General features: G+C 36.8%; 1 protein-coding gene across 2 annotated transcripts in view; it reads right to left on the bottom strand.

The window, feature by feature from the left end:
- The window catches only part of SERPINI1 (serpin family I member 1), a 100499-nt gene that overhangs the window by 59324 nt on the left and 27249 nt on the right, over positions 1 to 13926 (bottom strand). Inside the window, exon 2 of one of the 2 annotated variants that reach the window (XM_031957621.1) lies at positions 7893 to 8059. The exons of the other annotated variant lie outside the window; for it this stretch is intronic. The gene's annotated coding sequence lies outside the window, so the exon portion shown is untranslated. The remainder of the gene's footprint in view (positions 1 to 7892; positions 8060 to 13926) is intronic. 2 annotated transcript variants of the gene reach the window in all.

Below are 13926 nucleotides of genomic sequence, written 5' to 3'. Positions count from 1 at the left end.
ATAGGGAACAATGTGTCTTCAAAATCTTAACATAAAAATAACAATGTTTTTAAAACAACAAAGTTCATTTGAAATAGAATGAAAGTGAGATAACTGTTGGACAGTCCAATAAAACTATTCCTCTCAAAGTAAACATGAGTAAAATCTCTAACCATTTCTGCATTCACATTCAAGTTAATTCTAATAAGGAAACAAACTTCTGTTAAGGTGAACATTCTATTTGTTTTTACTGAGTCTTTTCTTTTACTGAGTCTTAGCAAAGCAAATTAGAAGAATGAAAGTAGAAATTATAAAAATGACTCTAGATTACACTGTAGCAGTGTCAACTTAACCTATTAAGCAAGTTATCAACTATAGATTCTTGACTCTCATTGTTTCCTAAAAACATTCAATCATCGCAAACAATTTCCACGACAAAGAGGAAATTTGGAAGTGGGCTAGAATCTGCCATAGCAAGCAAATATCTCATCTTTTTGCTGAAGGGACAGGCGTAGTAGCAAAAGGTAACTCTGGTTTAGAGTTCAAGTTCATGAAAATGCTATAAGCATTAATGATTCACAAAACAGAAAAAAAGCAATAGTTTGTCTTGAGATTCAGCTAAATGTATCACCTTGAGAACATCTGTAAAACAAATGAGGAAGAAAAGGAAGATGTGCTTTCATTTTGTCTTATAAATACGAGTATGAAATGACTTGTAATCAAAGCCCACTTGATTAATATAGGGAGCTATCTGGGGAAAGTATCAGACAACTGGTGCTTTTTTCTGCTATGGCTTATACTGAATAGTTTATTTAGTTTGTCTGTATCCCTAATGCTGAGTCATGGACATTTTCCTCACAAGGACAACAAACAAAAAATCAAAATGGAGTAGACGTGGTGGTTTTTCATAGTAATTTATTCTTATCACTAGCAATGATGTAACTGCTACATTTGGACTAATATGCTATATGAGGAACTATTACCCCTTAAGATGATGAAGTTCAGAAAAGTGAGTAGACCTGATGAAACACAAACACAAGAGATCTATACCAGAAGGAACACAATTTGAAAGGAATAAAAGATTGGTCCAAGACTCTCTTGCAAAAGAATTAAATGATGATTTTTTTTGGAAAGGAAAAGAAAAGGACAAAAGAGGGAGGACAAGAGAGAACAAAGAGGAAGAGGAAAGGAGACAGGCATGTAGAAATCAAGGCTATTTCAATGAAAACATGAAAAACAAAGAGGCAAAATATAACAGACTATTCCCCACGATACACCGTATCTTTTGTGAGATAATGGGCAGAAGCATATAAAGCAAACAAGATCCTTCTATCTTTATAGATTTTTTTTTTTTTTAAACAAAGCATTTATTAAGCAAAACAAATGTAGTCTTGATGGCTCTCTTCCGAAAAGGTGTCTCACACATACATTAAAATAATGGAAGACTATGACAGGTGGGACCACTGGGAAAATTTGGTCAATGATTCCCTGAGTAGAGTTAAGTATAAAACAGGGAGACATATGTTTGCCTAATGTGTTTTACTACTGTATGGAAGATATCCTGGACAGAAACCAAGAGAAGGACAACTTGAAATATTTATCTCCACTGATGATATTGTACTAATGTCATGTCCTGAAACATTAAAAAGCTTACTTAATGAAATCCATGGCAACATGAATGCAATCAGACTAACCATTTACTCTGGGAAAAGAAAGTGGATGAATAACATATTTACCAGGCAAGATGCACTAAGGCATGCAGTTGAATGGAAAATCTATGGAATTCATCCATCAGCATGATCGCCTGAGACAGGTACTAGACATGTTTAATGAAGTGGGCCAAGAATTCAATTTCAGGAAAAGATGGGGATAGATTCTATTTTGAAAACTAGGTGATGCTTTCAATGGTCCTTGTTCACTTACTACCAAAACATCTAATTTTTTAAACCATTAACAATTTCTTCCTGTTGAAACTAAATGACCATAAACCATTTGACACAATTGCCGAAAAATTAAATTTAAAAATAGCCCAAAGGGAAATGAAAAGATGTTTTGTGGAAACAGAATGCATCATGTAACCAAGAATGCCTCATGCTCAATGAGAGGCCAGACAGACATTGTTGAAAATATAGATGACTAGAAAGGAGGGAGGTCAATTGTGGAATAAGGAGAGGAAACAGATGGATTGAGCAGATCATTACTCCCAAGACAATGAGAGAAGACCTTCTACTCATTAGGTAGACTATTTATAGAACACCGATAGAAAATATGGGTAAGAATTAGACAGGATAAGAAGGGTTTAGCATCTTTTTATCAGGGTTGGGAGGAGCCACACCTGTGTGTTTTATAATTTTTTTCATTCATTCATCACAATTCCAAGATCTTCAAGTAGAATCCAGAACTACTGAAACTAAAAGAGGATAATAACCTGTTACAAAACAATGGATGCAATTACCTTATGACCTCAAACTGGATTCCAAGTCCAACACATTATTTCATTGACATTGCTTGCCTATATGTATTATCTTGCCCTGTTTAAAATGTAAGCTCCTTGAGAAATAGAACTATCTTCCTTATGAATATTTGTACATTCAAATCTTATAATAGTCCCTAGCACATAATGAGCTCTTGTTCATTAATTCATTCAATGCAGTTGCCTGAGACAACTAAGACGCATTCAGGCAGCAGAGTTCTCCTTGCTCAAAATTCCCATCAGAAGGAAAGAGTGAAGGAGAAAGAGAGAAATGGCAGATGTTAAATGCTGACTATGTGGCAGGAATTTTATTAAACATGGAAGACACATATACTTGCAAACAAGACAGTCTATATTCTCAAGTTCACATATATTCTCTGACTGAGTGGGGAGAGGAGGAGGAGGGAGAACCTACAAAAAAAAAAAAAAACTTTTCTGGGGGAAGAACTTAAAAAGAAGAGCTGGAAAGGGAAGGGACATCAGTACACAAAGAAGAATAATGAAAATTCTCTCAGGGCACTTTCATTTGGTTTTAATTTAATGAGCACAATGTTTCACTTAGAACTCTAGAGAATGGGAAATTCACAGGATTGGGGAGGATCTGTTATTTGGATAACATGAGGGGTCTCTGGAACATGGGATTACCTTTAGGGCATGGGGAAGGAGAAAATGAAACTATAAGAGGTCAGAAAGAAGTCTATTTAATTAATAATTTTTGCCTAGGATCCTGGTAGTTGACTGGACCTATCACTGTCTTTGGTATGCCCTCAATTGAAAATTGGCATGAGAGGCAGGAGCAGTGTGAAAGTCTGCCAATCCTCAGGCCATGTCAGCCTAGTCCAGTGGTTCAGATTAATATAGGCTTGCGGGAGCAACATAGGGCCTGACTGCTAATTCTGACAGCAATTCTCATTATGTCTTTCTATTGTCATCTCCAAGGCATCTCTTTTTAAGTTTTTGTTGGGCACTATTCTCTGTCACAGGAAGGAGGCAAGCAGAAGCTAGACTTCTACCTATTGTAAAATAGATCATCATCCCAGGGAAGAGGCTGGATTAGTAGACCTCTAAGTAGAGAACAATTCTAATTATCCCCTAGGATATCAAGTTCAGCCCCAGGATCCCTAAGCTGCTTTATAGCTCTAAAATGCTGTGTTTTATCTCTTCAGGTCACTTCCCTAGACCTTCTGGGAAGAAAACCAGGGGAAAGATCACAAGAATATGGATTTAGAGTTGATAGGGACCTTGAAAACTAGTGAATAAAAAACCTTTATTTTGTAGATGAGATGCATATTATATAGATGATTATATAGGTAAATGTAATATGATTAGTATCTATATTATAAATAAGGAGGCCCAGATTCAGAAAGGTTTAAACACTTAGTTTAAGATCACATAAGTAATAAATGGTAGAGCTTGAATTTGGTAGAAAGAAAGAAAACAGTAGAAAGAAGACATTTTATATTCTAACCAGTTGCTGGGGAAACGGTTAGTTAAATTCACTCACCTGGGGACCATTTCACTTTCTGTCTTTTCATGGATACTCAGGATACCCCTATTGATCACTCTAGCTCTTCCACACAAACACATATAACTATGTCCCTAATGTCTATTAAGAGAAAGCAATACAAAGATATTTTTAATTACAAGACACTTTAAAAAAAAAAAAATGGTCTATACCTGAGATCTTATCCAACTGTTAGGGTGTGAAAAATCTCTCCATTATGCAGAATAGTAAGTCATTTGCAATTTACAACTGAGAGAGTTGCTTCAAGATCTGAAAATATTCATTAATGCTCTACACATCTAGTCAGGATATGTGCTTTCCTGACTCTGGGACTAGCCTTCTAACCACCATGTCACACTGGCTGTCCTATAGACTGACCTCCAAATGTATAAAGGCAAAATCCATTACCTGGCCATTTAAAATCATTTTAAATCATCTCTGAACACCTATCAATGCATGTCAAGGATCTATGATTGCCTCATCTCTAGCTGTCACCACAATGCCTCTCAATATATACATATTACCCCTTATTCTAATTTTTTTTTTAAAATCGCACTTTTACTAAATTTAAATAGGTGAAAATATCCTAAATACAGACCCTTGACAATAGTTACTCAGCTTAGATCATTCAATCAGTTCTGGGTATAAACTGTTTACAAATGAATGTTTCTTATAAAAATACATATTAAATTGCTTTTACTTCAGCTTTCTTCTATAGTACAAAAATCTCTTTTAAAATAATTTTGAATTTTACTGAGAAATTTGGTGTATTACAGTGCTCCCATCAACTAGTTCCCGATTATAATTTAATTAAAAGGGCAGTAGCTAAGTTTCACCATATGTAGCTGCCAGCTGTAATCGTTGCATTTAAATCTGAAGGCAACATTATTCCATGTATTGAAGCGTGGTTTATAAGTGGGGGAAGCTGTCAATCGTGCCACAGAAATTGTTCTAATGCCTTATGATGAGATCAGGCCCAAGGCAGAATGTACAAGTATCCCTGGCTTAATGTAGTAAAGGCAATTATCATGAAAAACAAACAAACCAACCCTAACTTAACACTATATGGATGCATCTAAAATCAAACAACAAAACATTCTGCAATTGATTGGTTTCATCAATAGCATCTCCATGGCCTAAAGGATCTCAAGTACTCTATAGTGGAGAAAATGTGTTTGCCTATGTGCTCAACCTTACTAAGAATCTAATTTCCAGCCCTATCAGTTGCAATGAGTCAAGCAACAACTCATCCAGATTTTAACCTGGGGTGTTGATTGAAAGTCAGTGTGGTGCAGTAGGATGTGGAGTCCAGAGAGATCTGGCTTGGCATCTCGCCACCCATACTTTCTGGTTATGTGATCATGGACACATATTTTACTTCTATGAACTTCACTTTCCTCATCTGCATACTGGGGCTTTAACAAAGACTTAGATGAAGTAATGTATGTGAAACGTTTGGCAATCTATAACTGAAGTAGAATATTATTATTAAATCAGACCAGCCAGATTAAACTTTTATAAGCTCCTTGGGTTCAAGAGACAGTTCAAATGGTTCTTCAATTGTTGGTAATTGGTGGATTTGGGGGGAGAGTGGGGGAAAGGGAGTATGGACCTGTGACTTACTTGGTACAGGGAACTCTTGGGTGAGGAAATGCCCCATATCCATGCATGCAAGGACCTGCTTTGCAATTTACAGTCCCAAAGAGTTGCCTGGGGCTATTGAGAAGTTATATGATTTATCCAAGATCATAAAGCCAGAGCCTGTCAAAGGCAAGTCTGGAAGTTCAGTTCTCTGTTTATACCATGCTGTCTCTCAAATTAAATACTATGATGAAAAATGTAAACCATCAGGCCAGCTTTATGAAAACAATACAATGATCATGGTGTTTATCCCTAACATTGAGGGGCTTCTGGGCACTCAGAACTATGAAGTCATGCTTACTGAATTAAATCTATTCTCCTCCATGTTTAGGTGAGAAACACCAATGGAAAAAGCATACAGCATTAGGACCAGTTCCTCCTTAATGCAACCTATTAAAGTATAGTCAAATAATAATGCACAGCGTGCATTCAGTGTCAAAAGACATACAAGGGCTCTCAGCATTACTGGAAGAATAGCTTAACCTCTCTCTCCTAACAATGGTTATATTATAATAAGAACTGAGCAGCGAAGAACAGATTTTGTATCTTGGAGTAAAGGCAAGTGGTAACAAGTTCAAAGGGAGAGGAAGAACTAAAATAAAATGTGGGGAAGCAGGATGGTTTGGGTGCCTTCCAAATTCCCTGCCCTTGAGACAAAGATCTGGTGACCCTGCCCTACTTATCATCATGACCCTTTAGTGATTAAGATGGTGATAGGTCATTGCTCTGATTCTTCATAGGATTAGTCCAGTGAAAGGACCATAAGCACCAGAGTCAGAAGACTTGAATCCTAATGTTGAGGTTGGGAAGGGACCCCAAAATGTTGGAGGTCACAGACCAGTGTCAGGAGATGTCTCAAAAGAATCTGCAGGCTTGAACCCATATCCAAGTCAAGGGGTAAGGTTTATTGTAATTATAATGCCAATTGAAGAGGGCTAAATTTCAAAATAATTTAGGAAAGAAGGTGCTTTTTACACCTTTATCTAGTTCTTCATGTCATTTATGTGCTAATTTTATAGCCTAGAGGTAGAACTGAGGAGTGGTCTCAGGAATTTGGTTATCCCTGATCAGCAGATGGATTATCCTAAGGCCAGAGGACTTTAGATTCATTGACAGACAGTCAGAATAATAGCATCCTAAGATTAGAGAGTCTCAGGATCACTAATATATCTTCCCTAAAGTCTAAGGAAAGAAATATTATTATATGCCTAGGCCAGAGGACTTTTACAATCATAGACAGGTTGCCAAAACAGTAACATTCAAAAGTTGGGATTGGGGGGAACTTGGGATCACAGATTCGAAAGCCAGAAGATGTAGAATCAATGATAGTTTGTTAGAACAAAAGCACCCCCCAATGCTTTTGGGGGACCTCTCCAGTGCTGTCTCCTTGTAAGCTATACTCCTTTACTAATACAGTCTCTGTCATTTAATCTCTATGTTACTTTGGCCAAGTTATTTCACTCTCTGAGCTAATTTCTCACCTGTAAAATGAGGAGGCTGAACAAGCTAATAATAGTAGCATTTATATAGCTCTTCAAGGGCTTGCAAAGTACTTTACAGATGCATCTCTATAATTCTATGTGGTAACATCCCTTCAGATGACCATGATGAAATCAGACCTGGAACCACTAAAAGAAAATCTAAACAACCAGCTCAAAAGGCTAAATGAAAAAGAAAACAATTGTAAAATCTGGTACCAGATTAAATTAATTTGGGATAAAAAAAACCCCAACAACTTCAGCCCATGAAATCAAGAAAATGGGAGGGAAGGGAGGAATTTAAAGAACTTTGCTGTATTTAGAATCGAAAAAGAGTATGTGTTTTTTCTAAGCACTACCAAATGACCCTCCATAGTCTGTAATTTAGAAATCAGAATTCTAGGCATGGCTCCACTGTTGACTTTCTATCCTGTCATCATATCTTTTGTCAGTTAATTTCTTTGGGATTCAGCTTCCCTATCCAATTGGATAGGAAATAATATTCACATTTCCATTCCTTCTTGGGCTATTCTGGTAAAATAGCCAAAGAGGGAATAAAATCATGGCAAAAGCAGAAGTTATCAAAATTTTATCAGTGTATTCTTTCTTGTTCTATTTTCCATTCAAAATTTGCGGATTTTGCTCAACTCTTTTAGAACCTCTCACCTTAAAAATATGCCAAGAATATTTTACAGCATCAGACGCTTTGGAACAAAATTCACATAATCTTTTTTTAAAAATTCATCCAGAAGTGTATGCAATGATTACATTAATATAAATGAAAAGAATATTAGAAGTAAACTGAACTTTGACTCACTGATCAATCTTAATCCTAGAGAAAAGATGATAAAATGTATATCTCCGCTTTCCATGGAGACACAGGGGATCAAATGGGTGCAAAATATCACAAGCACTATCAGTAGTCAAGGTCACTCTGCTGGATGAGTGCACTTCTTTGTTATGAAGGTGGGTTTCTGGAAATATCTGGAAATAAAGTGATATAGGAAATGACAGTAAAACAAATGATTCCATAAAGTTTATTTTTAAAAAAGAAAATTTGTCTAAAGAAATAGATTGTAAAGACTGAAACAAACAAATATTTAAGTATATCATAAAAGGCAAGGCATTAGTGAGTCAGCCTTGGAATCAGGAAACTCTCTGTTCATCTCTTATCTTAGGCACATATTGACTGTGTGACCCCAGTCAAATCAGAAATCTAAGATTAGATATGTTCCAGATGTGAGTTCCAGACGTGCATCAGACAAGGGAGTTTTCACACCAAGAATTCCCTACTCAGTGAAAGCACAGGACTGGACCAAAAATAAAAAAGAAAGAAATAGGGAGTTTCTTAAGCACTAACCCTCAACTGATGAAACATGGCAACAGTACATTTATAGCCAAATTACAATTTCAGTTGAAAAGTAAATCTGCAAAGAAGCCAAGCCCCAAAATGGAATAGTGCAGTGAGGCAGGCAGACCCTGGGGGTGTTTCCAAGTACCAGCTCACAGATTAGCACTGTGACAGCATGTAAAGCACAGAGCCATGCAGAGGGAGGCACGGAAGCGAAGTCATCTGGCAAACGCCACCAGCGACATGGAGCCAGAGCACGTTCCATGCCTACCCGGTCTGCAGCTAGACAATGTCACACACTTGGCAATGGTTTTCCAACAAGCAGACCAGAATATTTTCAGTACCAAGAGTGTGATGACTTTGGTAGCAGAGCCAAGGGATAGGACCATAGTGAGGAAGTGAGAAAGCCAGCCAGCTGGCCAGCTGAGACACACTGGCAGCAAGTGTGGAACAAGTTGGCCAGTGGAGGCAGGTTTAACTCCATTTTACAATTCCAAAGAAAAGTGGAGTTAAAGAAAATCAACCCCATTTCTCCATCTTATATAGTTCAATCATACCACAATCTCTAAACCTGTAGAAGGGAACCAAGTGGTTGAGAAATACTATTTGAGGAAGATGATAAAAGTAGAATAAAAACAAATAAAAACAGAGAAGAAAAGTGGAAGGAAATCCAGCAAAAATTCTGATTCTATTGGGTTCTTGCTGCCAGGTAATTATGGTGTGGTAGACATACACAGGACTAATTCTGGAGTGAGAGGAATCCAGTTCATAGTTCATATCCTGGTTCTGTTACTTACTAGCTATGTGACCATGAAATTGTAACTTAATCTCTGTGCATGTCAGTTTCCTCATCAGTAAAAAGGGAATAAATAACAGAATCTACCTTTCAGGGCTTTTTTGAGGATCAAATGAGATCTTAACATGATGCTTGGTACAAAGGAGCCACTTAATGTTATTCCTTTCCCTTTCCTAGGCCACTCCCCACCACTACCTTGTAAGGGAAGTTCTCTGCCAGGAACTCTACATTGAGTATATCATAAGATGGTCAAATACAGACACACAGATAAATAAAAATATTCCTCAAACATTAATAACATGCCACAGCTTTAATGGAGGATGATTCATACTAAAGTCACCCATCTTGATTGTGGGAGATTGAACTTGTTAGGAAAAAATGAATTCCTTTGGAAAGATCTAGTTAATCACTCAGTAGGTCTTTAAATAACTGTTCTATCTTTCTGCTTTACTAAGTGCCCTATTCACCAAGAAAGGCACATTTTCCTCCCTTCTTTTAAGCCACCTTTTGGGGCTGCTTAAGTGCACACAAGGAACTGTCTCCCTCCACAGAAGAAAAACTCATCAAGCTTCAGTCTCACTCACTGAGTGTACTTAGGAAAAAAACAGGCAGGACACAGAAATCCAATAACTGTCTACATGGTCTAATCAACCACAGGTTACTTATTTTTCTGACAAGGGATTCCAAAAATTACAATTGAACAATGTGTGAATCTTCCTTCTCACCATGCTGAGTACTGAAAGCACATGCTTCTTCAGTAACAAAATGGTTCCACAGTGTATCTGCCACCCTGTTAATAAGACTATTCTCTCCAATGTGGAGGGAGATCTTGTAAAATATAATCTAAAAGATGCCTATGGATAACAAGAGCTTAAGTGATCTTGTGATGAGGAGAGTCATCTGCCCCTAGACAGAGGGCTGGGGGGGACTGAGTTTACATCACAACGTAACCTTTTCACTCTTTTTGTTGGTGTTTGCTTGCATTTTGTTTTCTCACTTTTTTTTCCTTTTTGATCTGATTTTCTTGTGCAGCATGATATTTTGGAAATATATATAGAAGAATTGCACATGTTTAACATATATTGGATTATGTCCAGTCTAGGGGAGGAGGTGCGGGGAAGGGAAGGGAAAAAGATTTGGAAGACAAGATTTTCAAGGGTAAATGTTGAAAATTATTTATGCATATGTTTTGAAAATAAAAAAGCTTTAAAAAAAGGAAAAATATATACAAATAAGAGGTTAAATGATTTAGGGTCAGTATGAATGAGAAGAAAGAATCAAGCCCAGACTTCCCAGCATTGAGGCAATGCTTTAAGCTGATAGAAAAAAGACTAGGTGGGGGAAAAATGGACACTAGCTAAAAAATAGAGAAAATGATCAGTGGAATAAATTGGACACCCAGCATACAGAAAGAAATGAACATAGTAACAATGTTTATTAAGCCTAAAGACTGCAACTACTAAGGTATGGACTCATTCCACAAAAACTATTGGGAAAATGAGAAAGCAGTCTGGCACAAATTGTGTTTGGACAAAGATCTCACATTGTATGCCACAATAAACTCATATGGATACATGTGCTACATATTAAAAGAAAATCACTTCATAAAGAAGTTAGAGGAACAAGGAAAAAATGCTTTTTGCCGCTATGTATAAAGGAAGAGCCCATGACCAAACAAGGAATAGAGAGGATCACATAGGATAAAATTCACATTTTTGACTACATAAAATTGAAAGGTTTTTAAACAGATGAAATCAATGCAATTGAAATTAGAAGGGAAAAAAGTAGGGAAAAATATTTGCAGCAATTTTTTCCAATAAAATTCTCACTTCCAAGATGTAAATACACACACACACACACACACACACACACATACACACACACATATATTCAAATATTTAAGAATGATAGCTATTCTCTAGTAGATAAATCATAACAGGATATGATATTTACAGCCAGTTCTTAAAGGAAGAATGTCATGAGAAAATGCTTCAACTCATTTCATTAAATAAATGCAAAAAACAAAATCAAACCCTCAAGTTCCACCTCTCACGTATCCAAACTTGTAAAAACCGCCAGGAAAGAGAAACTGACAAATGCTGGCACAGGAATACAGCCAAATTGGTGCACTGCTGCGGGATCTGTAAATTGGTCCAGCCATTTTGGAATGCAATCAATAAGTATGTTCCCAAACATCACTAAATGGTATATATACTATTTGAGCCAGCCATATCTTTATTAGGCCTGTAAGGGCACAGCTTCTAAGAAAAATATAGCAGTAATCCCAAGGCCCCCAGACCTTAGGAGTATAATTGTTCTAATAATCTATTTGTCAATGATCCTAAAGTCTCCTGGCCTTAGGAATACTATAGTATGGTCCTACAAACATTGCTGACTGCCAGGTGACAATCTGTTGATCAGTGATAATAGGGTTTCAAAGACAAATGATGAGGTGCATACCAGACTACTCCTCAACCCCACCTGTAAATTACAAAATTCAAAATTGAGGTGTGCACCAGATCACTCCTCAGTTCCACCTTTAAGCCATAAAATTAGCAAGTCAGTGAGACATGAAGAATTGGATCTCAGTCTTTTCCTATAAATTTATCTTCTTGCTCCTGATTCTTTGCTTAAATCCTTTTGGAACTTAGCTTGCTTCAATTGGTGTTACAATTATAATAAATTTTGCCCTTTGACTTGGAGATGGGTTCAAGCCTGGGAATTCTTTTGAGACATTTGTGATACTGGGCTGTAACCCCAACCTTTTGGGGTCTCTCTTTTGAACCTCAATAGATATAAAGGAAAGAGAAAGGGTCTTATATGTACAACAATAATTATAGGTGCTGTCTGTCTGTCTCAAATTAGTAAGAAACTAGAAACTTAAGGGGGTGCTTAGCACCTGAGGAATGCAGGGCCAAGTTATGTTGTATCAATATAATAGAATATTATTTTAGTATAAGAAATCACGAAAGGGATAGTTTGAGGGAAAGCTAGGAAATAAGCAGAACCAGTAAGAAAATTTATATATTAACAAATACAATAAAATGAAAAACAAGTTGAAATTACTTAAGAATTCTAATGAACTCAATGATGAACTACAACTCCAGATCAGGCCCAGCCTTAACTACATGGTTCCAGTAGTAGTAGAGCAAAAGCCCAAGCAATAGAAGTTCTTGAACTTTCCTCTTAGCTAAAGAAGATGAGAGAAAGGGAAAAGAGGGGAACCCTAGCCTTTCAGGGCCAAGAGTTCTAAAAATCCAGCTTACTATGTACACTATAGTTAAGGAACAGCAGGGGCTAAAGCTAAGGTGTTTGCTCACCCAGACATTGAACCTCTATCGTGTGCCTATAACTGGTAACCTAGAGTCAGTCATGTTGGGTTTCTTGCTTAGGACTTCATGAAATTAATTTAAATACCACAGGTCCACGAGGAAGAGAGTTGCTTTTTTTTTTTTTTTTCTCTTCAGCCTGAGCTCACTTTCCTTTAGGTCTAAAGTTAATCTTAAGAATAGTAACTTAAAGTGTGGTTCCCGTATGATGTTCAAGGGTGAAAACAGAAGTCACTGGTATATCAAGGGATTATCTGTCTGTCAATCTCAAATACATTTCTTTTTCAGGGGACTTTTTCTTCTGAAAGAAGTCCAAACCACAAGGCAGTGTTATGAGTTTAGAGGACTGATTAGGGCAAAGAGGAAAAGGAAAAATTCAAAGAAAAAAGAAATTTGTACTGTTTGTTTATCGCTACTTAAGAATCCTCACTATATATTTCCCTGTGGTAACCCAATACCCAGGAGTACTTGTACAAGAAGCAGAGACTCTTTTATAAACACATCTGTGAACATCTGTACCCAAGTTATCCTTAGAGGCAGCTACAAGGTAGAGAAAAAAATCAGCCAAAGAGAGAGCTGTCTCTTAGCTTCTTCCCTTATTGTTCTTCATCAATTACAGTAAGTCCTTTAAAGCTCAAAGTTTGGGGCACAAGTTCCTTAAACAAGTAAATGATTACTTTCTATTCATTTCACAAAAGCAGTAAGCTCTGTCAGATTTCCAGAAAGCTCAAGTACTCCATCACTACTATGCCATGTCTCCATGCCAACTTTATAATCTCATTTATAAGTCTATCTATATGTTCTTTCTGTATGATCTGTAGAACATCCCTACAACATCTCCTTACTCTTTCCTTCGATTTATCTTATCTGACTGAACTCCCACACTACGACTCCATTTCTCCCATCTCCCCTCCATTGCCTGGATTTACTCACTGAAGTATTGCTTCTTAATCTAGAAAACCACTATTTCCTCCTTTAAGACCAAGGGTTACATACATCATTGGCTCCTCTCTTGGATTTTGTCTCTCATGAATAGCTGGGCATCTTTAACTATCCTTTTTTCTAGGGTGTAGTTGCTCTGTTATCAAGACAAACATATGTGTGTGTGTGTCACACACACACATTATATGATCCACACACATATAATCAAGATATGTGTATATGTATAAATGTATGCATATAAATACATATATGCTATCAAGATATATTTTGAGGTATACACAGAAGTTTTCCATCGTTTCCCTAATCAACTTAAAAGCCTGTAATTTATATTTGTAAAGCTCCAGCACGCTCCTCTTCCCCTCCCCCCCAAAAAAAATTGTACTTAATGGGTGAACTCTAGGCCTGGCCTGAAACCTATTATTCCTATATTTTA

The sequence above is a fragment of the Sarcophilus harrisii genome, chromosome 3 (assembly GCF_902635505.1).
Source record: "Sarcophilus harrisii chromosome 3, mSarHar1.11, whole genome shotgun sequence".
In the NCBI taxonomy this organism is placed as follows: Eukaryota; Metazoa; Chordata; class Mammalia; order Dasyuromorphia; family Dasyuridae; genus Sarcophilus; species Sarcophilus harrisii.
Note: the sequence above shows the minus strand (reverse complement) of the source record. Positions and strands in the feature narration are given on the sequence as shown.